We start from the raw sequence: 20,299 nt of genomic DNA, 5'->3' as shown, positions 1-20,299 counted from the left end.
ATTCAGTATTTTAGAATTCGCTAATGATGAATCGGTATCTACCGATTCATATTTACCGAATCCTTACTTTTGGTCTCCTACATCTCAAATGCCTAAATATCTGTCGGTAACGGTAAATTTACTGAATTTCGGCTGTTACTGACCGGTGTTTGGCTACCTACATATGGCTCTTAATCCTTGAAACATTAATGCTGGTGTGTGCACTTGGCCTAGGAGACCTACGACAAGCAGGGTCTGCAGGGAAAAATTTAATATTCCTTCAATAAATTAACACTGGTCTGCGCCTATGGCTTAAGAGACATATGGCAGACACAGTGAGTAGGGGAAAAATGTAATAACCCTTTAAAATATTAATGCTTGTGTGCACCCATGGCCTAAAAGACTAATAGAAGGCAAAGGAGGCAGAGGAAAATCAAATAATGTAAAACAATAATTGCTGGTTTCTCACTAGGGACTGGGAAAAATCCTTTGGGAGGAAGGGGAGAAGGGGAAAATGGAAAAAAGCATTTATTATCACAAAAACAATGTACATACATACTACAGTGATCCTTATGCATGTTAAATGCATGTTAAACCGACATCAAGGATTTTTTTTTTTAAATGAACAAAAAAACAAAAAGACATATCCCCCATTAATGTCTCTAGAAAATAGCTTTTGAAAACTTGAAAAAAGGATTTAATACACTGACTGGCTACACAAAATAGACCACATGTTCAAATAACAGTAAGCAAGAAGGCATGGACAACAAAGAGCACATGCAGACCTATGGCAAAAGCACACTGGTTTGCTACAGAAAATTACCACTGGCCACAGGTTCAAACAACAACAAGGAAGGAGCAAACAACAACAAGCAAGGGGGCATGGAAAACAAAGAGCACATGTAGGCCTATGGACACTGACTACTCAAAATGCCCGCCACACACATGGTATGATAAACAAAGACAAAATGGTGGCCTATGGCAGAACCACAGACACACTGGCCCACCAAAACCATTTGCCACTTGGCCAGCAAACAAAGGAGGCATGGTAAACAAAGAAGAAAACACTGCCATTAATTCAGCCATGCCTTCTAAATTGTCAGCTATAAAAAGTTTCCTAACACACATTTTCTCCCAAGGCATCACAATATTACCCTTCCAAAATACACTTTTTGTAGAAAAAAAGTAAAGTAAAAAAAACTATTGTGCCTTTAATCCAATGGCATTTCTGATCTAAATCATAGATGTTTTTAAAACAACTCATACCACAGAAACAGTTGTTTTATGTGCCCAATGCCTAGGGCAAACTGGCCAAATGGTAAAACAAAAGAATAGTGCACATTTCCGAAACGTGGGGAAAATTTACTCAATTGTGCAAATACTTTCCCTTATAAAAGCTAAAAAATAGAATGCAAAAAATATACTCTTTCTGGAAATCTAGACCCCCTGCCACAACCACAATCAAATTTAAATTGTTTTATAAAAGGGACAATGTATATTGGTGCATGTCCTCTATCTATTTTCCCAAAGGTTTTTTTTTTATTTACTTACTTGTTGTGATGTCACATAAACACAGTACTTAAAATACAAATATATATATGCAGCAGGATTTGCAGACAAAGAGAGTGATCCATTCACCTCAAAATCCAAATGAAAACTGAACAGGAGATGGACATCACTGGGCGGAGCGTTCTGGACAGGAAGAGGAAGTTGGAGTCTGCATAAAAAAGTTAAATAATTAAATGCTTTTTGCACTAAAAGCTACCTGAGCCGGGGAAAAGATGGCAGCCGGCTAGGAGGGTCGGTCGCGAGCTCCTCACCCACACAGCAGGATTCACCCCAAAAAAATGTAATGGAGAACTGATCCTACAGTAACACCTACGTAATGAGCAAATAACCGGGAGAAGCATGCTAGAAGAAAATCTGGCCCGACGAGGAGCCAAGGAACAGGGCTCGCAGTGTGGGCTGGAGATACGATTCAGCTCCGAAGCGTAGGGGTGGGGTGAGGCAAAGAAGCACAGGAGGCTGTGCTCTGTCCTTCCTGGTTGAGGAGGGTTGAGTAGGGAAGAGGCAGAAGTGGCGGCAGCAGTAAGCAGCGGCGTGTGAGGCGCTGGGTGCTGCATTTTTGACAATCCTGCGCATCTACAGAGGTGAGCAGTGGCATTAAAATCCAAGAGAAAGTGGAGAAAAGTTCAGCGCGACCGCGACATTAAGGGGCACTCGTTTTCCCGCATTTCCAGAGGTGAGTGGCAGCATAGAAAACCTGGTGGAAAAGTGGAGGTGCAGCAACTCCAGCGCGACCACACTATACAGGTGTGGCTTGAAGCGGCTAAAGCGCTTCAGAAGAGCAGAAGCATCACGGCAAGGCTGGTAGACATCGCAAGAGTGTCTCGACATCCAGTTACCCCAGGGAGAACTGGACCCCATGACACCCGCTTTATTGGGGTAAGTGTAACTAAAGCATTACGCGATCTTAAAAAAAGACTTTCCTAAACAGGAGTCAACTGAATACACCCTCATAATAAACCTTGCTAAGAGTACAGAGCAATCCTGGGCACAGGAGGAAGTGCAGAGCACAGCGCTGGATCAGCGGGAGACAGAAGAGACATATGAGGCAAGAGTGAGCAATGGTGAAGGGAGTACTAAACCAAAAGCATTAACTTCCCCTCAAGGGCGGTTGAATATAAAAAGGTCATTAAGAGAACAAGGGGAAGGCATAAATTACTCTTTAACCCCTTGCGTGCTTGTGATGGAACTGTTCTGTCACGAGCCTCGGGTGGGCTGTGCTGATGACGGAACGGTTACATCACGGCCTGCTCGCCGTGCCTGCGCGGCGCGAATTCTGCACCTGCCCTGAGCGTTCTATTGAGCAGGCAGGGCCGTGACGGTACCGTTCCGTCACAAGCACATCCCACCCAAGGCTCATGATGGAGCAGTTCCGTCACGAGTATGGGAGCGCCGCGCGGCACCCCTCCCCCTTAGCACTGCGGCGGAATAGCCGCCACAGCTAAGGGGTTAAGAAGTAGAACTACCCTGGTGGGGGATCTGTACCAAGAGCAAAAATTAGATGTAGTACGCCCCCCAGAAGTAGTACAATCATCAGGCATATCCCCCCCGATTGTCCCAAAAAGTACTAAAAAGAAGAGAAAACGGAATCTAACTGGAAAGCTGCAATACCCTGCGTCTTGAGCAATTCAGGCCAAACTAACAGCACCGGGTCTGATAAAACAAAAGTTAACCCCCTCACTAAAGTCTTTCTTCAAAGTGCAAGAAAATTTGAGAGATAATTTGAAAAAGAAAAAAAACCCAGCCTGATAAATAGAAAGAGACATACAACGGAGAGACATACAGCGAGGAGACATTGGTAAAAATGTCAAAAGTAAGCACTAGTAACAGGTTTGCTGTTTTAGAAGCACCAAATCGGCAGGAGACAGAAACGGATGCCCCCGACCCCTCAAGTGTAGAAAAACCTGAGGAGCTCATAACACCACAAAGGAACAAGGATTGTCTGGAAAGTATGATGACCACCATGATGGGAGAGATGAGATCTAATTTTGAGAAATCAGAAAGAAATCAGACAAAAATTCAGGAAGTATGTGAGGGGATGGATCAAAAGATAAACAGTCTTATGGAGAGAGTAGCTTCAGTTGAACTGGAAGTTGAGGCATTAAACAAGAGAGTAGAAGAAAATAAAAAAGTAATAGACCAACTCAAGACCTCCGAAAAAATAGACAAAATGGTCTACGACCGATTGGAAGCAATGGAAAATCAAGCGAGAAGAAACAACCTGAGAATTTTAAATGTACCTGAAGGCCTAGAAAGTGAAAACATTAAAGCATTTATAATCAAGCTACTAAGGACATATTACCATGGACCGTTGACCTGCCAGAGGATATTCAGAGAGTCCATCAGGACCCATTTGGTAGGAGCAAGATCAGAAAGAATCCTAGAAAAATCCTCATAAACTTCAAGAGCTACACCCTGAAGGAAAGAATTTTGAGAGAGGGCCTGAAAGCTGTCTCTTTTCAGATCAAAGATTGGGCTGCAGAATAAGATCAGATATATCCAAGACAACGCAGGACAGGCAATGGCAAATTAGGCCAGTACATGCAGCAACTAAAGTCACTAGGAGCAACAGTCCAAATGAGTTTATAGATCAAATCAAAACACAAAAGTAGGTTTAGAGTAGCATATTGTGTACCATATTGTAGAAGTATCTAGCCAAAAAAGGGGTGAGAAACTCAAAGAGGGGCAAAAAAGAAAAACGCCCCAAGAGGAGCTAGGGGAGGCTTTTCCAGGGCGGGATGGGGTGGAGGGGGATCACTACAAAATGTAAACATAAAAAGAAAATTGTGCACAAGGTGGGGAGCAAGATGGGGAAAAAATAAAACAACTTATGTCCAAAAGAAAGCAATATGAGGTAGAAAGAGCCCAAAAAAACAGCAACAATATCTGCATTAAAAACATAGGGAAATTACAAACAAGACAGGGAAAGGAATGTCAGTTAAAATAATATGGAATGTAAACTGACTCAGATAAAAGAAAATAAGAGTTAAAATATTAGAATACCTGAAATTAGTGGACTGTGACATAATAGTACTTCAAGAAACACATTTACAAAAGGAAGAATGGGGTAAGTTTCTTAAAAACCAAAAGTGGATAGATAACTGGGTATGTACAAACCAGAATTGCACTGTGAAAGGAGTCGCAGTCTTAATTAAGAAATCAATTGGAGCTCAGATCGAAGAGACTGAAGTAGATAAAAAGGGTATATGGGTAGTGGTGAAACTAAAAATGCGCAGTAATAGATATACAGTGGTTTGATATTACAGCCCCAACCTGGACGATCCAGAACCTTTGCAAAAATTGTATTCACAACTCCTAACTGCACAAGCCCCCATAATAATTGGAGGAGATTTTAACATAGTTCTGGATCTTAAAAAAGATTGTTTCCCACCCAAACATGGTCCAAATTTACCAAAAATGAGGGAGTGGGTAAATCATTGCATCAAAGATCTGGGTATGGTTGATATATGGAGGGAGAAAAGAGGAAACCTCAATAAATGTACATTGCAAAATAAAAGGTTGGGACATGCATCAAGGATATGTTAGTTTTTAATAGAGAAGAGACTATCAGAAGCAACACTAAAAGTTGATCAAAATACCTGCTCACTTATCGGATCACTCAGCTGTGATCTTACACCTTAACCATAGCGATGCAATGCATACACGTAGATGTACTGTAGATAGGAGAATTTTTTTAGATGCAAGCTGCCTAGAAAACCTGGTAAAAGAAACCAAAGAGTTCTTTCAAATCAATAAAGAAGGAACCTCGAGGCAAACTGCATGGGAGGCATACAAAGCCTATATTAGGGGCAAATTAATCTGCCTTGCGGCCTACAGAAACAAAAACAAAAGAAATAAGATACAAGAATTAGAGAAGGGAATAGCATCCTTAGAGCTTGAGATTAGTAGATCTGGGAGTCTTGAAGCAAGAACTAGACTCAAGGAGGAGAGAGATCAGAAGAAGATGGAGCTGGTAGACTTCCTTGAAGTGATCTTAATAGACAAATGGGACGCGAGCAAAATAGCTCAACACAAGTATGGAGAAGGTTGCGGGAAGTTATTGGTGTGGAAGCTCAAAACCGCCACAATAAGAAATAGGATAGAAAAGATCCAGGTGGGAGACCAAAAAAACACGACAGAAAAAGAGGAAATCAGAAAGGAATTCAAAGCATTTTTTGGCAACTTATACAGCGAGGAAGAACCACCCACAGAAGAAAAGATACAACATTTCACAAGATCAGAGAGATAAGATCAACAAAGAAATATCCATGGAAGAAATATTAGGAGTATTAAGGAACCTAAAAAAAAGTAAAGTGTCAGGCCCAGACCCACTCCCAAATGAGTTGTACAGTCATTTGTGCGAGGAATTAGTAACTCCAATGACGAAACTGTTTAACAATATATTTGTAGCAGAACAAACATTACCAGACTCTTGGAAAGAGGCAAAAATCAATCTAATCCTCAAGCCGGGTAAAGATCCAACAAGAACTGAATCTTACAGGCCAATATCCCTCCTAAATACAGACTGCAAGGTCTACACGCAAATTCTAGCCAAAAGACTTGGCAAGATTGCAGGCTCAGTGGTTCATGTAGACCAAAAAGGCTTTATCAAAGGACGGTACATACAACAATTAACACATGAGCTTGTCCTAGCAATAGACATTGCAACTCACCATGATACACCATTGTCTCTTTTAACCCTAGATGCTGCCAAAGCATTCAACAAGGTAAGCTGTCCCTTTTTAACGGCCACCTTAGCGAAGTTTGACCTAGGTGACACATTCCAAAAAGCAATAAAGCAAATATACAAGAATCCAACAGCAAAGGTGCTGGTAAACGGAGTTCTAACCGACAGCATAACCTCAAGAAAAGGGACAAGGCAGGGATGTCCCTTATCACCCTTGCTATTCGACTTATATATTGAACCATTGGCAGAAAAAATAAGGAAGGAAATTATCCTATTTAAATACCAAGGATGGGAAAAGAAAGTTGCGCTTTTTGCGGACGACCTAATGATATTCAGAAGTAATCTGGAAGCTTCTCCACCCTAAATAGAAGAAATAGTTGAGGAATATGGAGTAGTATCAGGCTTTTTAGCAAATCAATCTAAAACCACAATTTTACAGTGGAATAATCAGTATCAAGACCCCAGAATAAAAGAAAAAATAAAATATCTGGACATTGACGTTCTAGTAAATCTCAAGGAAACCCCGAACCATAACTTTGAGAGAATACACAAACAAGTAAAAAAGTTGATGAAAGCATGGGTAGGTCTTCCACTATCATTTATCGGAAGGTCCAATATAATAAAGATGGCCATACTGCCCAAATTTACATTTCTAATCCCACTGGATTTCAACGCTAACAAAATACGAAAATTACAAGGGGAACTAATCAGTTTCATCTGGGCTGCAAAAGGGGCTAGAATAGCTTGGAAAAAATTAAGAAGGAAAAAGCTACATGGAGGGATAGCCAGCCCTGATATTCTCAACTACTGTAGAGCGTTCCAATTTAAAAATATCAGAATACCACTAGGACATCTTGATCAGTACCCCGACCACCTAAAAGCAGCATTACAAAAGGAAGGAAGTAATTTTTTGCATAAGTACGGTCACCCCAAGTACTTAAAAAAAATAAGGGTAAAAAGCCTTAAGGAGGCGGCATCACTCTGGTATCAGATGAGAAGAACGCTCAAAATACCCTATTATAGCAGATACGCACCTATATGGGAATCGCCGGGAACACCCAAATGCTTACAGGATAAGTTAGCAAATGTTTTGAAAGAAAATAACGTTTATAAATGGGGTGAGTTATTAGTTCCGAATTCTGCAATAGACCGGGGAATACTGAATGGAAAAATCTCAAGATTCAAGTATTATCAAATAAGTAGTTGGATTAAAAACCTTAATGATATAAAAGAGGGCTACAGAACTGCAGAGGAAACAATGCAGGAATACAAAACTATTAAAAAAGAAGCAGCATGTTGGTACTGGGCGCTGATTGAGGAAGGAGAAGAGTATTATGAGGTCCCCAAAAAGATCTGGGGAGAAACATTCCCAGAACTTGACATAACGAATGAATAGCAAACCTCGATGAACACTTGTTGGGAAACAGTAAAAACAGCACCATTGAGAAAAAAACATATCTTTACAACACATAGAGCCTACTGGACTCCCAAGAGGCTGTCTAAGTTCAAAGGTCAAATCGAGAGGAGCTGCCCCAAATGGGGTAATCAGGTGCAGATGATGGCGGAGGTGTTGCATTCATCCTTAAAGACACCTTCCCTTGCCACACCTTCAGTCTAGAGCCTCTAAAAAAGATAGAAGGACTAGGCTTCTCTATTAAATTGAACGAGCACACTTCATTTTCAGGCGGACTTATCTACCGCCCACCCGGCAATGCATCTGAGTTCCTCGACTCACTGCACGATTCTTTAGGACAGCTTTCACTCAGATACCCATTCTTCTCCCTCCTTGGTGATTTTAACCTCCACCTAGAATCGAAAACAGATACTCGTACCATCAATTTTGTACAAACACTTGATATGTTCAATTTTAAACAACTCGTTACCTTACCCACCCACTCCCTGGGTCATACTCTTGATGGAGTCTGCACAAATTCCCCCTCCTTGATTACACTAACACCCCTGCCCCAGATCTGGTCCGATCACTCCTTTATCCCATTTCATATCCTGAATGAAAACCTACCGAACTGCGACAAACCTGTTTTTCTCCCCGGCAATCACATCAATTGGAAAAAGGTTCAGGATAACATCACTCTTAATCCTTCAATGCAAACTCAAGCCCCTATCCTCTCCGGCAACGTCGATACCGACACCGATCTCTTTTACAACTGGATCGCTCAAGAAATTAAATCCAGAATTCCACCCTCACGTCCCCGCACCTCCCGGGGCAAAACTAAAATCAATGCCCCCTGGTTTACACCTGAACTTGCAAATGCGCATCTGCTATGTAAAAAGGCAGAAAGAAAATGGCGGAAGACATACGAAGCCACTAATCGTACCTCCTATATCGCAACAAGAAAAAACTACCTTTCAGAAATCAAACTGGCAAAAAAAACCTACTATGTCAACGCCATAAAAACGCAGGCCAAAAACAAAAGGTGCTGTTTGCGATAGTCAAATCTTTCACGCAACCTAAGGCACTCCTGCCTGAAATCCGCCCCTCTCAGAAATTCTGTGATCAAATTTCTGATTATCTCGAGGAAAAAATTGCCTCAATCCAAATCAACTTTCCCCCCCCTGTTACCCCCCCAGTACTCCCCCCACTGACCCCCCAAAGCTGTACGCTAAGTCACTTCGCCCCTGTCACTCTTGAGGAGTCGAAAAAAGCCATCCTGGCCTGCAAATCGGGTGCCCCATCCGATCCTTGTCCCCCCAAAATACTACACCAATTAATCGACGAGGTTAATCCACTCATTAACAACTTAATCAACTCCTCGCTTAGCTCTGGCATAGTTCCGACCTGCTGGAAAAAAGGAATCGTCAAACCTCTTATGAAGAAGGCAAATAAACCACCGACGGATCTCACCAACCTCCGCCCAATTTCGCTGCTCCCTGCTTTGGGAAAAATCACGGAACAGCTAGTGCATAAAGAGCTGAAATGCTATCTAGATGAGAATAACCTTCTTCATCCCCAACAATCCGGATTCCGCCCCAAGCACTCGACTGAAACTGCTCTCATTGAACTGTCCGACACTATAAAAATCCTACAAGATCAGAGAAAAAACTCCATCCTAATCCTTCTCGACCTAACGGCGGCGTTTGATACCATCTCCCACACCATCCTCATCGGTAGACTCAGGGACATTGGCATCTCTGATTCCGCCCTATCCTGGATTACGTCCTTCCTCTCCGACCGTTCTCAAACTGTCACCTTAGGTCCATTTCACTCCAAAGATAAACCTGCCCCCTCAGGTGTACCACAGGGATCCATCCTCAGTCCTCTCCTGTTTAACGTCTACCTCATTCCACTCCTCAATCTGATAGAATCATTCGGCATACCTGTCACCTCGTATGCCGATGACACACAACTCATCGTGCCATTGGACGAATCATCAACCAAAGCCGAACTTAACCTCAAACACTGCCTGACTGAAGTATTTCAATGGATGGACAATAACCACTTGAAGTGCAATTCAAGTAAAACGGAGATCCTCCCGATTGGCACAAATATCTCCTTCTGTCCAGCACTTTGGTGGCCGGACAATTCCGTCGCCCCCCCCCAGACAGTTTCGTCTGCTAGGAATCTCGGCGTTACCTTTGACTCCGATCTTTCCTTTGATCAGCATGCCAGAACCGTTGCAGGCAAATGCTTCGGAACAATCAGATCCCTGAGAAAGTTTTTTGACTTTCTCCCTATCGATGCCAGAAAGACGGTGACAGTCGCACTTATAATCTCGCGACTGGATTACTACAACGGCTTGCTCTCAGGAGTCAAAAAGAGCACCACCCAAAAACTGCAGAGCGTACTTTATACAGCCGCCCGTCTTGTTCTGGGTCTACCCCGCAGATCCTCCATCTCTGCAGCGCTTCGTTCACTTCACTGGCTCCCACTCCATAAAAGGATTCTCTTCAAAATCTTGATCACAGCCTTTCGTGCCTACAACAATACTGGCCCTAAATACCTCAACAAGCGCTTTCCCCACTATGTGACCAGCCGTCACCTTCGTTCAACCAATGATAACCTCATCCTTCTACCTAAATACAATCTGAAAACGAAGGGTGAGAAGACCCTCAGTTTCCTGGCAACTAAAGCGTGGAACAAACTGCCCAAAACCCTCAGACAACAAACCCAGGAAAAATCCTTTCGAAAGCTCCTAAAGACATGGATCTTTAATCTCCCGGACGATTATTCCAAAGCTTCCATCTAATCCTATTGGACTGGTTCACACAGGTTTCCTAGCGCCAAGATGCTCCCTCCGGAGCGAACGCCGCGCTCTATAAATACCCCACCAAATATCACCAAATATCACCAAATATCTTCACATGTTCTGCCAATGCCCACATCTGGAAGAATTCTGGAGAGAGATAGGTAAAATCGTGTCTATCGTATTGGGAGTACAGGTGAACGTGAGTATGAATTTAATTATTTTTGGGAAAAGTTGGAATTTGACCAAGGCAACCAAAATAGGAAAAGATAAAGAACAAAATTGTTTGTGTTAATATAGCTAGCAAGAAGGGAGATCTGTATTAACTGGGTAAAGAACTCACCACCAAGGCTCAAAGAGTGGTTGGCCTCTGTCCAAAGAAGAAACAAACTGGACAGGAGTGGGAACAGGGGGAGAGCAAATTAATTTTAAACAATTTGGGAAAACCATGTGAATACTAGCTAATATCACTTTCGACGATGCATTCGTCCAATGATTTAAAGCAATGCAACAAATAACTTCAAGTGGGAACTTGAAGTAGTATTCAAAGTGACTTGCTATCCTCAAAACCACTACCAAGCTGAAATGGACATAAAAGGGGCTTGAGAATACTTAAGAAAAAGGGAAAAACGAGAATTCTCCATGCTTCTGTTGTGTTTACCCAGGATAAATCCCAGAAAATAGGCATTTCTAAGTAAATTGGGCACCCGATACCTCTTATTCCAAACTATTGCTTTATGAAGGACAAAATAAATAAATAAATAAATAAATAAATAAATAAATAAATAAATAAATAAATAAAAAAGCTACCTGAGCCATCTGTACAAGTAGAATATTCTCTGGGAAAGGAACTTTTGAGTTGACTTATCTTCTTCTTGAGTTGAAAAGTCTACTCGAGAAGTAGCCCTACCGCTTGCGACCACAGGTGTCACAAAATTGCACTGGAAGGTTCTGTAGCGACAGAAAATAGGGGCCAGAAAATGTCACTTCCCATAAACATTTTGAGGGTCGAATGGGAGAATTAATCTGCCGTGCGCTGATTGGTGGAATTTGGCTGGAAATACAACAGGGAGTTACCAAATACCACCAATTCCGCAAGCACAATTATGATTCCTCTAGGGCCTACTTACCAACCATCTTGAACTCTATAACCTTCTTTACCATACCTAATCAAGTTTTCAAAGAGTGTGATAGCACAGAAACAGCACTCGTTGCAGCCACAGACAAAATACACACAATTGTCGACCATGGAGAAACTGTTGCCCTCATTCTACTTGACTTCTCCATTGCTTTCGGTACAGTATCTCAATACACCATCATCACAAGGTTGCACAACAAACGCATCTAAAGACTGGCCCCCAACTGGATACATTCCGCCCTCACAGGAAGAACAGAGCAAGTCAGACAACCATGAAAATCATCGGAACCGAAGAACCTGATATGCGTAGTCTCCCAAGGTCCATCACTTAGCCAAACCCTGTTCAAGATTTACATGACTCCACTTTAGTGGCGTCACTATGGGGCTGCGGGGGGTGTAGACCGCCCCGGTTGACACCATCACATGGGGTGACACTGTGACACCAAAATGCAAAATATTACTGTCTGTCAATGATTCCATGCCACTCTTTGAAATTATTCTTATGCATTGTTTCAGCCCAGCGACAGAAATGTATTATTGAAATATAAAAATATCTCTGTTCTGTTAGTTATGAACACAAAAACGTGTTATAGTTTTGTTTTGCGTCAACCCTAGTGATGCCGCTGCTGAGCCTCTACTTTAAATCGCTACATAAATCAGGAGGAACCCGCCAGCCAAGAATATTGTACAATTAGCTATACGACGTCGGCGTCCGGACGTCGACGACGTTCGAAACATCACTCACGCAAGGTACGCTTTGCATGAAGCACCGGCTGCGAAATTAAGTTAAAAGCAGAAAATCCGCAGTGCAGGTGAAGGGCAGGTAAGGAAAAAAGTTGCGCGTCGCAGTGGGGTCGTTAATTTAAAAAATGCCACATACACCACCAACCGGGCTGTATATTCCAGCTGACCTCTTATGAATAGGTTCTACTAGGTACAAGACAGAGCTTGCAGGTGACTGACCGCGCGCCTACTTTTCCCACACCAATCTGATACTATTTCATCCAACTCAGATATTTTTCTCTTTGTATTCAGCCACAGTGGAACTGGTATCTTTGTAGGCTAAAGTGGATTACATGTGACAGAATACAAAGAAAACCTCAAATGATGAAGTATTCTGAGACCTGGGACACGTGATGGTTCTAGTCTGAGCCCATATTAGCAGGGCAGGAAGTTTAACATCCAAAAATGATCAGTCAGCAACTGAACTGAAGCGAGTGATACTTTAGATAAGAAGTTAGCAAAAATGCACATTGCTAGCCACTCGGTGTCATCTGTAATTTATGAAGCGTTTAGTTATGTCTATCTTTTAGCCAATGCACTTTGCATGCTAGGCATTTCCAAGGCTTTTTCCAGAGGAGGGACTATAATTCCCAGAACACAATGTATAATTTTTGGCTAAAAAGCTGTGGTTGGTTAAAGATGCCGCACAGGGCATGGGATAGTGGGAGAAAGTTCAGAAATGGCAAGGATTTAGGCAAAAAATACAGAGCCTTGCATTAGTGTGCCACTCTGTACCATTGGAGACACAGTGTTCGAGTCCTGGGCTTTTGATTAATCAATCAAGTGCATTCTGGGAGTTGTAGTTCTGAGTCATGTCAGTTGGTGAAAACAATTGTATTTTCGCAATTGTCTCATTTTACACGCATGTGTCAATCTCAGCATCCTGTCCACAGCGCACTGTCATTGTGGTGTCTTCTGCAGACAATACTTTGAGGTTGAATGCCGACCCTAAGATTCAAGTGTTCATCAGTACATAATATGATGACTAGCAAGCTGTGTTGTTTAGGGCCAGAAGCCAAAAACAACTTTTTTAAGGCCGTAACTTATTTATAGCTCTGTAGTAAACCCTTCCAAGTAGATATGTGGAACTTTCTTGAGAAGGAGTTCAGAAGTGTTGCAGTAAAACAGTGCAATTTTTTATTTAATTCTTTATGTTGTCATTATTTTCAGAAGTGTGCTTAGCTTTTAATATGTGAGTGAAGTCTTATGCAGAAGCCTTTCATTGCCTTGTCTGTAGCAGACGGCGCTTCCTGCTTTTCGGCCCTGATGCAGTGTTTACTTTGTAGATGCGCAATATTTCACTATGACTGGTAATTGGTGCTGAAAATAGATGCACCACTTGACTTTGGAATTGGAGGAATGTTGTTGATGTTGTTTTTTAATTTTTTTTATTGTTTGTTTGTTTCATTTCAACAACCTGAAAGGGGTGTAAAACTCCTTATTTTAACATACCCTGTCCATAAAGCTGTCCGGGCCAAGTCAAGGAATTGTAATATTCTGTGAGAATCACTGACAAAATTTCGAGCTCCAAAATATCGACCTACAGAAATATCGAGTCTAAAATATTGAAGGCAAGAATATCGACATCCTATCTACAACATGGTAAGTACAAAAATATCGAAAAAATAATATAGATATTAAAAATATCGATGTTAAAAATATTGTTTTTTTCTTTTAAAATATAATTGTAAAATAAATTACATAACACTAATAAATATAATATACATAGTTATAAGTATCTAATAATGTTTAAAATTAAAACATAATACATATATTATAATAATATATTAATTAAATATATACTGTAAATATATAATATATATATATTCTGAACAATATGTTGTAATAATTATTTTACTAACTTATAAATTATTAAAATATATTCTAATTTACAAATACATTTACAAACATAAAACAATAACATGATTAAAATGTACAAAACATAAAAAATTAAATATACTTTTAATATTTTTACAATTAATTATATAAAATGTTGGATAGCGTAGGGGTAAAAATTACTATTCCCACTCCAGAGAGTGCAACAGTAGGGAAAGCTTCGGATAGCGTAGAGGTAAAAATTACTATTCCCACTACAGAGAGTGCAACAGTAGGGAAAGCGTTGGATAGCGTAGGAATATAAATTACTATTCCCACTCCACAGAGTGCAACAGTAGGGAAAGCGTTGGATAGCGTAGGAGTAAAAATTACTATTCCCACTCCAGAGAGTGAAAAAGTAGGGAAAGCATTGGCTAGCGTAGGGGTAAAAATTACTATTCCAACTCCAGAGAGTGCAACAGTAGGGAAAGCGTTGGATAGCGTAAGAGTAAAACTTACTATTCTCACTCCAGAGAGTGCATCAGTAGGGAAAGAGTTGGATAGCGTAGGAGTAAAAAATACTATTCCCACTCCAGAGAGTGCAACAGTAGGGAAAGCGTTGGATAGCGTAGGGGTAAAAATTACTATTCCCACTCCAGAGAGTCCAACAGTAGGGAAAGCATTGGATAGCGTAGGGGTAAAAATTACTATTCCAACTCCAGAGAGTGCAACTGTAGGGAAAGCATTGGATAGCATAGGAGTAAAAATTACTATTCCCACTCCAGAGAGTGCAACAGTAGGGAAAGCGTTGGATAGTATAGGGGTAAAAATTACTATTCCCACTCCAGAGAGTGCAACAGTAGGATTGGATAGCGTAGGGGTAGAAATTACTATTCCAACTCCAGAGAGTGCAACAGTAGGGAAAGCATTGGATAGCGTAGGAGTAAAAATTACTATTCCCACTCCAGAGAGTGCAACAGTAGGGAAAGCGTTGGATAGCATAGGGGTAAAAATGACTATTCCCACTCCAGAGAGTGCAACAATAGGGAAAGCGTTGGATAGCGTAGGGGTAAAAATTACTATTCCCACTCCAGAGAGTGCAAAAGTAGGGAAAGCCTTGCATAGCGTAGGAGTAAAAATTACTATTCCTACTCCAGAGAGTGCAACAGTAGGGAAAGCGTTGGATAGCGTAGGAGTAAAAATTACTATTCCCACTCCAGAGAGTGCAAAAGTAGGGAAAGCATTGGATAGCGTAGGGGTAAAAATTACTATTCCCACTCCAGAGAGTGCAACAGTAGGGAAAGCGTTGGATAGCGTAGAGGTAAAAATTACTATTCCCACTCCAGAGAGTGCAACAGTAGGGAAAGCGTTGGATAGCGTAGCAGTAAAAAATACTATTCCCACTCCAGAAAGTGCATCAGTAGGGAAAGCGTTGGATAGCGTAGGAGTAAAAATTACTATTCCCACTCCAGAGAGTGCAACAGTAGGGAAAGAGTTGGATAGCGTAGGGGTAAAAATTACTATTCCCACTCCAGAGAGTGCAACAGTAGGGAAAGCGTTGGATAGCGTAGGGGTAACAATTACTATTCCCACTCCAGAGAGTGCAACAGTAGGGAAAGCGTGGGATAGCGTTGGAGTAAAACTTACTATTCCCACTCCAGAGAGTGCAACAGTAGGGAAAGAGTTGGATAGCGTAGGGGTAAAAATTACTATTCCCACTCCAGAGAGTGCAACAGTCGGGAAAGCGTTGGATAGCGTAGGAGTAAAAATTACTATTCCCACTCCAGAGAGTGCAAAAGTAGGGAAAGCATTGGATAGCGTAGGGGTAAAAATTACTATTCCCACTCCAGAGAGTGCAACAGTAGGGAAAGCGTTGGATAGCGTAGAGGTAAAAATTACTATTCCCACTCCAGAGAGTGCAACAGTAGGGAAAGCGTTGGATAGCGTAGGAGTAAAAAATACTATTCCCACTCCAGAGAGTGCATCAGTAGGGAAAGCGTTGGATAGCGTAGGAGTAAAAATTACTATTCCCACTCCAGAGAGTGCAACAGTAGGGAAAGCGTTGGATAGCGTAGGGGTAAAAATTACTATTCGCACTCCAGGGAGTACAACAGTAGGGAAAGTGTTGGATAGCGTAGGGGTAACAATTACTATTCCAACTCCAGAGAATGCAATAGTAGGGAAAATGTTGGATAGCGTAGGGGTTAAAATAACATACTTATAAATAAAAGCTTTTTATTTAAAAAATTATATAAAGTATAACATTTTTTTTAACCATATACAATACCTATACATAATTATAAAAAACATGATTACCTAAATATATTTAAGCAAAAATAAATTTAAAAAAATACCATTTTATAATATTTAATTACTAATTAATAATTATGTAACAATTATATTATTTACAAAACAATCATTTAAAAAAAGTATTACTTAATTACATTTACATTACTTCCCACCATATTCCCCTACAAAGCCACTACCCACAACAGAACACATTTATCTATTTATGAATTAATTAAAATTATTTTCCAATCAATTAAAATTATTTAACAATTAATTAAAAATATTTACCAATTATTTAAAATTAATTTATAATTCTTACTAATTAATAATAAACTATACATAAATAAATAACTTCCCACCCTATTCCCCTATAAACCCACAACCCGCTACAGAACATATATATCAATTAATCAATTATTTATAATGAGATAACCATTAATTAATTTTATTTACCAATTATTTAAAATTATTTAATATTAACTACTAAATATTTTTTAATTTAACATAATTAAAATACTACCCACCCTATTCCCCTATAAACCCACAACCCGCTATAAAACATATTTATCAATTAATCAATTAACTAAAATGATTAACCAATTAATTAAATTTAATTACCAATTATTTATCAATTAATCAATTAATTAAAATTATATTCCAATTATTTAAAAATAATTACCAATTAATTACAATTTATTAATAAATCCTACTAATTATTAATCAATTTAACATAATTAAATTACTTCCCACCCTATTCCCCTATAAACCCACAACCCGCTCTGGTACTAAAACATATAATTTACTTATACATAAATGTATTAATATATATATTTAATACACATATAATATTACTTATTTTAATTACTTAAGTAAAACATATAACACATACATAATAAAAAACAACAGAAATAATACAAATATCGATATTAGTGTAATCGAAATTAGTAACATCGATATATATGCTAGCGATATTACTAACTTCGATATTACTTACATCGATATTAAGTATTTCGATATTACTTACCTTAGGGTCGATATTCTGTCCAACGATATTCTTGTCTTCGATATTCTGCACCTTCGAAATTACTGACACGATATTTTGGTACATCGATATTTCTAACTCGATATTTTGACGGTGTACCATTCCGTGAAATTACCAGAAGTTTGCACAAGATAAACCCACATTTGTACACCTCATGTTTCTTAGCATAGTAAATAGCAGGGTTTGCTTAACTTTACCCATATACCCGCCTCTGGAGAATGATCACTGAGCTGTTTCTGATTGGGATGGGGAGAGCTCTGGACTAAACAGATATTTAGCACAGTCCCTGCAGCCTTCCTTCACAAAGATGTCTACCTAAAACCTATTCTGAATTGTTCCAGCAATCACTCCTCCAGATCAGAAAGGGTTCAGAGGGGGTGACACTATGGGCCACCGCACTGGGTGACTCCAACCCTAGTGACGCCCCTGCTCCACTTGTCAACATCATCAAAACACATAGCATCTTCATCATTTTCTATGCCGATGTTACCCCACTCATCCTAATGCTGCCCTACAAGTCCACGACAACCAGAACCAACTTCTCTATCCGCATAATCAACATACCAGAGTGGATGAAAATATCTGCTTGAAACTCAGTTCCGACAAGTTGGTAGTGTTGATCTTAGGGAGCATGAACATTCCACCTGGTGGCCATCAAAACTGGGGCTAACTCCCACACCAACCAACCACTCAAGAAACCTAGGATTTGTCATCAGTGACTAACCCAACATGACAGCACTGGTCAACTCAGTCAAGTATTCCTGCTTCGATATACTCTGCATGCTTCTCAAGAACTTCAAATTTTATACCATGGAATACCAGGTGCACAATCACACAAGCCCTCATCTCAAGCAGAATAGACAATGGCAAAGCACTCAACCCAGGAATTTCCAGTCACCTCCTTCGCCAACTCTGACCACCCAGAATGCCACAGACATGCTCATCCTAGACCTCCCATGATGCACCAATGTCACACCGCATAATTGACTCCCTATTCATAAACAATGGCAATACAAACTCCTCATGCATGCATACATGGCACTGCACAACATAGGAGCAATATACCATAACAGCCAACTGCACTTCCACAACCCACCAGACACCTGCTCTCAGCCTCACTCTCACTCTCACTTGCACACACACCCCCATCCAAAACCAGAGAAGGAGGATATCATCACACTCAAAACCTGAATTGACCTCCCTCTTCACACCAGGGCCCCCTCCTCACTCACTGAATTCTGAAAGAAGCAGAATACCTGGTCTTCAACTAATTCCCTGTGTCTGATTTACTCACTTCACCCATAGACTCATGCCTAAACACCTGCTCCAGCACCTAGATACCCTACCAGGTGATAAAGTGCACTATACAATTCTACATAACATAACATAATGTATAAAATACCTATGAGTGTCCACTAATACTGTAAGACCTACCCCAGTTCAACATCTATCCCTATAGAGTCCCCTCAGTGCCAGGCTATCTGTTCGGGATTACCGGACTGTGCGCAACAGTATTTTCATATATGCAACCAACATGCCTGTGCAACTATGTTCATGTGTAACCAACTTTGTGCCACTTACCTTAGTTTTGTGTAAAGGGTCTAATCTTAGAAAGCTGACCCTGGTGGTAAACATATGCTGTCCTATTATGAGGTGTCCTATTACTATGTGATTGCCATGGGTGAAACTCAACCGGAGTAAAGGCTCAAAAACTGGGTGATCAAAAAACAAAGCATCTGGTTGAATATAGGCAGAACCAGTTTTGCTACACTGACCTTTTTGCAGCTTTTGTGTGACTGTAGCTGAACAGGAGGTCATCCAAATGACCCTCAGAGTCAACCTCTAAGTCCTGGGTACATATCAGAGCAGGTCCAGCCCTTGGGCACTAAATCACATCAGCAGGTGCAGGCCTTCGTCCATCCTCATCTGTCTACCACAGGTCCAATACTGTTCTAAAGTGGGCTTTTATGCCTGGCACTAGCTTATGGGTGGGGGTAGCCGATGGCTCTTCCCTGACTGATAACAATTTTCCAGGTTAACTCTACCCTATTTTTCAGTGGTCCCTGTGTGCTATACTGTAGAGAAACCCAGAGTGCCCCTCTCCACCTAAATTCAACGTGACTGAACCATAGGTGTGGCTCGGAAAATGAGCAAACCCTCTCCTGTGGCTACCTAAAACTGGTTCTGAGGGTGCTACTCTCCCACTGGGACTGGTGCCTGGCTAGCTGAATAGGAGGACAAGGGAGGGAATACCCCATAGTGAGCTACATCTCCCTGTGATAGGACAAACCATTTTAAAGATGATAGAATTCCTGGGCTCTGCCCAGATGGTCATACTGTCAGGGAAACAAGCCACCTCCTCACAATAATAATAATAATAATAATAATAATAGGGGCATTTATAAAGCGCTGAGTTACGCGCACCGGCGTGTCCCCGCACTGACGATGAGAAAGGCGGAAAACAGGGAAATGAAACTGCCAGGCAGGCCACTATCTAACATAGAGGTAGGTTTTTAGTTTTGCTCGAAACCTCGTTTCTGCTGGTTCCAAGCGTAGGTCTACTGGAAGTTTGTTCCAGTGGTTTGACGCTAAATACCTAAAGGATCTGCCTCCCATGCGAGCTTTCTTCACCTTGGGGATCCTCAGCAGTCCCCCACCTGTAGATCTAAGCGCTCGGGCTGGTTCATAGGCTTCAATCGATCTCTGCAGTGGTCGAGGTGCCCTGCCATTCAGAATCCAATGACAGGTGCAAAGAGCCTTGTACTCGACTCTGCTCCTCACAGATTGCCAATGTAGCT

The sequence above is a fragment of the Lissotriton vulgaris genome, chromosome 2_2, assembly GCF_964263255.1.
Source record: "Lissotriton vulgaris chromosome 2_2, aLisVul1.2, whole genome shotgun sequence".
Classification (NCBI taxonomy): domain Eukaryota; kingdom Metazoa; phylum Chordata; class Amphibia; order Caudata; family Salamandridae; genus Lissotriton; species Lissotriton vulgaris.
Note: the sequence above shows the minus strand (reverse complement) of the source record.